The sequence below is a fragment of the Etheostoma spectabile genome, chromosome 13 (genome assembly GCF_008692095.1).
Source record: "Etheostoma spectabile isolate EspeVRDwgs_2016 chromosome 13, UIUC_Espe_1.0, whole genome shotgun sequence".
Lineage (NCBI taxonomy): Eukaryota > Metazoa > Chordata > Actinopteri > Perciformes > Percidae > Etheostoma > Etheostoma spectabile.
The window spans coordinates 22,801,471-22,807,438 of NC_045745.1; the positions used below are offsets into that span (position 1 = coordinate 22,801,471).

A 5,968-nucleotide genomic window follows, 5' to 3' on the forward strand; every position below is an offset into this window, starting at 1 on the left:
CACACACACACACACACACACACACACACACACACACACACACACAGCTGTTTCAATCTCCTACTATAGCCCACTTCCCCCTTTCTTTGCCTTCCTTGCCTGCTGCTCAAGTTACACACATGACATACAAAAACAAACAAATCTCACTCTTAGGGTCTAAACTTTAATTTGGTCTTCACACACCCAGAGATAATATATGGCGTGCATGGACTGATCCGTGTGACCGTTGCTAGTATGCGCAGCAAGCCTCCATTCCCCTGCACTGTCCAGTCTTAAGCCTCCACGTACATATACATCTATATATAGAGCTTTCAGTTCTCATCCCCTTCACACCACTGGCAGGCACGTGCTCTGAGCTGCACACACACTGCAAAAAAGAGCAGGGATTTTTAGATGACCAGCAAAGCAATGATTCAGAAACCCTCAAGGGGGATCCACATGCATTTTTATGTGTCCAAAACATGCAATCCACATTTTACATATCTAAGATTTATTTGTGCAAAATGTCACTCCTTCATGTATGCTTACTATACATTAACATCTGAGCAAACAAACTGAGCATTGTCATCTTATCCTTAGGGGTACTGGGCTTTTAATGGTTGCCAGCATGTGTGATTATAACGTTTAGAATGAAAAAAACAATATAAAAGTAGATAAATGAGCAAATACATCATAAATGCATAATACACAGTAAAGGGCTATATTGAGATTTGAGACTATGCACACACTAAGCAAGGCAAGGCAGCTTTATTTGTATTGAATATTTCAGCAACAAGTCAAGTGAAAGTGCTTTACATAAAGTATTGTTAAAAAAATAGGCTTATTTTTGGCAGCTCATAGTAAACACACAGGTCTATCGTGCATGCAAATCACAGATTGAAAAGAAAATACAGATGCTTCCTATCAAATGCTGTGGCAGCTACACAGCTGTCTTTACACCACAGCTGGCCTCAGGGAAAGCAGGTGTGTGTGAGCATGAATTGTGTGCCGAGTGCTTCACTTCCCACAAATAATATCCTTTACTTTACATCCGTACAAAACAGACTAATCATTAATATTCTTTAATACAGGAAGTTAAAAGAATCAACTTCAAATCAACAAATCATTCCCTAAAACATTTCTTATGCTACTCTTGTTTATGTCATTTTTTATCATTAGACATTTACATCTGGTCCTTGTATTAGAGCAAAGGGAATCACAGCCCCACAATTTGAACACGCTATACTTTGTGAAGTCATCACGTTTTGCATGTAAAACCTGCAAAGTAGTTAGTAGCTACAACCGTACCGTAAATCTTGTAGATGAAAGATGTTAAAAGCTATAAGTAAAAGTGTCTCACAAAACAATAATTGAATCAAGCTTATATCTAAAGTCCCTACACCTCTGAAAAAAACTACACAATCTGTGACCACTGCAGTCATTAAACCATTTCATCTTCCCTCATATTCCCTATGTTGCAAACAGAACTTCATCAAGGGATTGTTGACATGAATCAGAACAGAATTAGCATGGGCAGTTAGCAGCCTGTAAATCCACAGTATAAACATTGAACATAAACAGAATATAATCCACATTTCAAAGAGTATATTCCAATGTTTTGAAGTTAAATACATTCAAAGGGAATATTAAATGATGCCCAGATTCTTCAGCCTCTTTCTTATCTTGCTGAACCCTCTACCAAGCCCGGCAGAGAGAATTATGTCAGTGACAGAGGAGCATGTGCCACAGGGTAGAGGAGCTTATGAAATAATTTGTTTCTTTAAATAACTGAGGGAATGGACGCCCTGAGCCAAACATATATTAACATATAACAAAAACAGCTAGTTCTGTGGCACGTGGCAAACGACAATGATGTTTCAAGTAAAGACAAAGACGCCCCATGTCATTGTGTTAGTGTTTATTAATCTAGGTATGTGGGAAGTTTAGATGTTGGTCATTATATTGGTGCTTTTTTAGAAAAGAAAGATCCAAGATATAGTTTACGTAAGAGCCAAATATCCAGAACACCAATCACAACAGAAGAATAAAAGCACTTTGCCATGAGCACTTTGCCCACATGTCCTTTACATCACACATGCACCAAAATCAAACATGGTGAAGGTCAAAGATTTTAAAAAAAAGTATGTCACATGACGTGGAGTTTTGGTTTTTCTTTTTATGCTGCTCATTACAAGAAGACATCATGTAAAACCCTGTCATTGCATCAAACGTGCATTACGGCTTTGATTCCTAACAGGGTGGAAATTAATTTACTTAAGGGGATTAGAAATTCCATCATTTGTTCACCTCGCAGACAGGTCAGCGGATTTGTAGCCTCACTTTGCCAGACTCTCCACACGCTGCGGCGCGGAGGAAGGTCTGGCTACTCCACACAGCATTACGGGATGGGAGAAAAAAAATGCTCTGGTTTATTGGCATTTCTTTAAACCAATCACAATAGTCATGGGCGGTGCTAAGTGCCGTACGGAGCCCTGTAAAATAGTTGTGCAAGAGAAAACTTGGATTGAACAGATAGTCTAGCTAGCTGTCTCAGTTTACAATGCAGAGATCTGAGGAGCAATTAACCATAGTCCTGGTAAATCTACCGGAGTTTAAAATTCCAACAAAAAAGAAAGCGGAAGGAAACGGACATCGGCGGAAATACACGCATCCGGCAGAATTTCCTGCGGTGCTTGAGCAATCCCATAAGTGGAACATCTAGCATATAGACTAGCGGATTTGTGATACACACTTCTACTAACCTCTGCACATGAACCAGGAGAACTACTGTAGTTAGTATGGCCTGAACAACACTCCTGGTGGACAAAATAACAGAAACTCCTTAAAACGACCATAGAGTTGAATCAATACCTCTCTGATGCCATCTGGACCCAAACTGAACACTAAAAGCTTCACAAAGGTAGTGTTTTTGACTGTATTACACTGGAAGTGCTTCTTCTATCTAAAAAAAGAAAATCACATACTGACCACACATTTGTGATTTCAAATTCTATGTTGCTTGTCTTCTAGTCAGTCTGCTTGAAACACCAGATTGCTGCTGGCAGAGCAGAAAAACAGAGAGGCCTGTCTGCTGACTAACACGATACAAGACACACATTTATCCTGTATAGTCTTCTGGCAAGGATGATGTAGTGGATGACAAATGTCGAGGAGTGGTACCTACTCTTTGCTGTCCAAACACACAGAGGGACTGACTGACATAAGCACGGCTAAAATTATCAGCTCGTCTGATCTGAGCCAAGCTGGGCAGGAATGTGTCATAGGAACTGCCTGTATCAGCATATTAACACACGGCTCACACTTCAGCACAGAAGCACACGTGAACACACACGGATACAAGCAGGTGTACACAACAGAAGAAAATAATGAACACATAAAATCGGGATTTCCCCACACACAAATACAGACAGAATTAGAGAGAGGGCATATCAAATTGGTTGCTTTTTTTGTTTGCCTGACTGCATTTCTATTCTTAGGAAAGAGTGGTATACGGGAGAACTCTTAATATTTATGGTGATCATTTTTCATTCAAACAGAAACAAACATTCAGTGCAAATGCTGAGATCCAAACAGGCCTGCTTGACATGCATACAGTGCATAAGAGGGCGGGTGTGTGCCCTTTAAGAAGAAATTAACCAACACATGACTGCTTCCCTGATTACGATCAAGACAGTGAACATCAATAGTACATTGTTTTAACAGATCAGCGAGTGTAACTAATCTGTCCTTTAGTTGTATTTATGTAGAACAATAGCCCGACATTTACTGTGTCACAGTCAACTGCTTGTGTTATATAATTCCAAATGTGATGCTGAATATCTTCTTCTTTGGATCTTTGAATGAAAAAGAAGAATGAAGCATCAATTCACAAATCTCTGTATTACTTTAAAGGTCAGAATTGCAAACATGGATGGAGAAAAACCAACATTTGACCAAAAATGCTTTCTTAGAATTTTTCTGAAACACTCATTTAAAAACAACAGAGGGCCACAGTGGCAAAATGGTCAAACAAAAAAAAAAACATGCCACATGCATATGACCTTTTTAGTGCATTCCGATATAGTTTTAACTGTAAAATCCATTTCCTTTTTACACACTGAATTTATAAATGGACAATAGTTTCTTTATCCCTGATGTTTTATGAAATGCTCAAGAAATGTGGCCAGTGCTAACACTGAGCGTCCCTGAGGGATCTGTCTAAATATATCCAACACGACTGCATCTCTCAGCTCAGTCACTAAGCCTTCACCACATGGCTCTCTCCCTCACAATACAAAGTGAATATGGTTGAATATGCTTTGGAAAATGTGTATGCCAACAGCCAAAGCACACACATGCACTCATATTTATTTCACACATAAATACTGTACATTTGCGCAAATGAAAGCATTTATTTTACAACCAAACAAGGGACAAAATTCCACAAGTGATGTTGCTGTCAGAAAACAACTGTGCCTGCAGAACCAAAGAAGCTTAAACATCAGAGGTTTTTGTCCCAGAGGAAAAAAATATAATTCTGCTACCAAGTGAAGTATACATGCACAGGAATAAAATAAAAACTGTATGCAAAATAAGACACTAGATACAATGCACACAAAAGTTAACAAATTTGAGACCAATTTAATATAGAATAAATTAGCTGTTAACCCAAACACAATTCTCTTATAGGCCACTTCGACGATGCAGTCTGAGTTTGGCATCTGTAGAAACTAAAAAAGTGAGCAATGTTATAGCTGAGTCTAGCATGGTGTTGGAAACTTTGGAGGAGGAAGTTTGGAAAAATCTATAAAAAATGAAATACAGTAAAATAAAAGAATCATTAACGTCACTTTGGACACAGGTTTTCTCTTACAGAATCCTCAGCTAAAGCTGTTAAACATAGAAATAACATTTTATTTCTCTCTATATATATGACAGGAACTCCTCAACGTAGCTTTTAGGTTTTACTTATACTTCACAAAGTTGAAACTTAAAATGAATTAGTTTGAGCTGTACTTGTTTGACACTGTACCAAAGTCAAAATATGTCATGAAGTATGAACATAGACTTGCACAAACATTTGCTTGACAGTTCAGAGTAGAGGAGGAATTCTGTTGCCATTACCCATGGCAACACAATCACCTAAGGGCTAATCAATTCTGCGAGGAGTATGAAGGGAGTCGCACACTGTCACACTCACTCACACACACACACACACACACACACACACACACACACACACACACATAATTAGAGATTACAATTGTCACGACAAACTGGTTTATTACTATTGGAGTTAAATCATTTGTCATGGTGCTAGACATCTCTTATTTCTCATTAATTTACAGAAATATGTAATATTCAGGGAGTGTGTGTGTGTGTGTGTGTGTGTGTGTGTGTGTGTGTGTGTGTGTGTGTGTGTGTGTGTGTGTTTGTGCGTGTTAATGCCATAACAAAAAAAAAGTCATTTGGATGCAAGAGTAAACATAATTTCACAAAGGCATAAAGGCATTGCTAAAACAAAAGATTTGCTCCACATCTCTCTAATTATTAATTGCTGCACTTGTTGTTGATGGATTGCTAATTTCATACATTCATTTGTATTTATTATACAGGGAAGTTAAAAGTAACATTACATTAAAATATAAATGGGCCTGACTCAGTTTAAAAACTGGTTTTCAGCAGGTTCCTTTTCTGCAGAAACATAAAACATGGTTACAGCACGTCGGGACAGACATTTGTACAGGACAGCGATATGGACTAGACAGATTTGGACAACTAAAGCAACAAAACAGTTACACAAGGACAAAGACATTTATACAAGACATCAGCTGGGCTAGACAAATACGGAAAGAGCAAACAAGGCTTGGACAAATAGATGAGCAAATGTGTGCTGTTAAGAAGGAGCTGTTTGTACGTCTTTTTGAAATATGTGATGGATGATAGTGTTCTGACGTGATGCAAAATGTCATTCCAAATCTTGGTGTAT

The 5,968-nt window shown here is 38.3% G+C and overlaps 1 protein-coding gene across 3 annotated transcripts in view; it reads right to left on the bottom strand.

Moving 5' to 3' along the window:
- trim3b (tripartite motif containing 3b) overlaps positions 1–5,968 on the bottom strand; it is a 32,918-nt gene that overhangs the window by 22,828 nt on the left and 4,122 nt on the right. The window contains exon 1 of one of the 3 annotated variants that reach the window (XM_032533469.1): positions 2,968–3,107. The exons of the other annotated variants lie outside the window; for them this stretch is intronic. The gene's annotated coding sequence lies outside the window, so the exon portion shown is untranslated. Of the gene's footprint in view, positions 1–2,967; positions 3,108–5,968 lie in introns of those variants that run through there. 3 annotated transcript variants of the gene reach the window in all.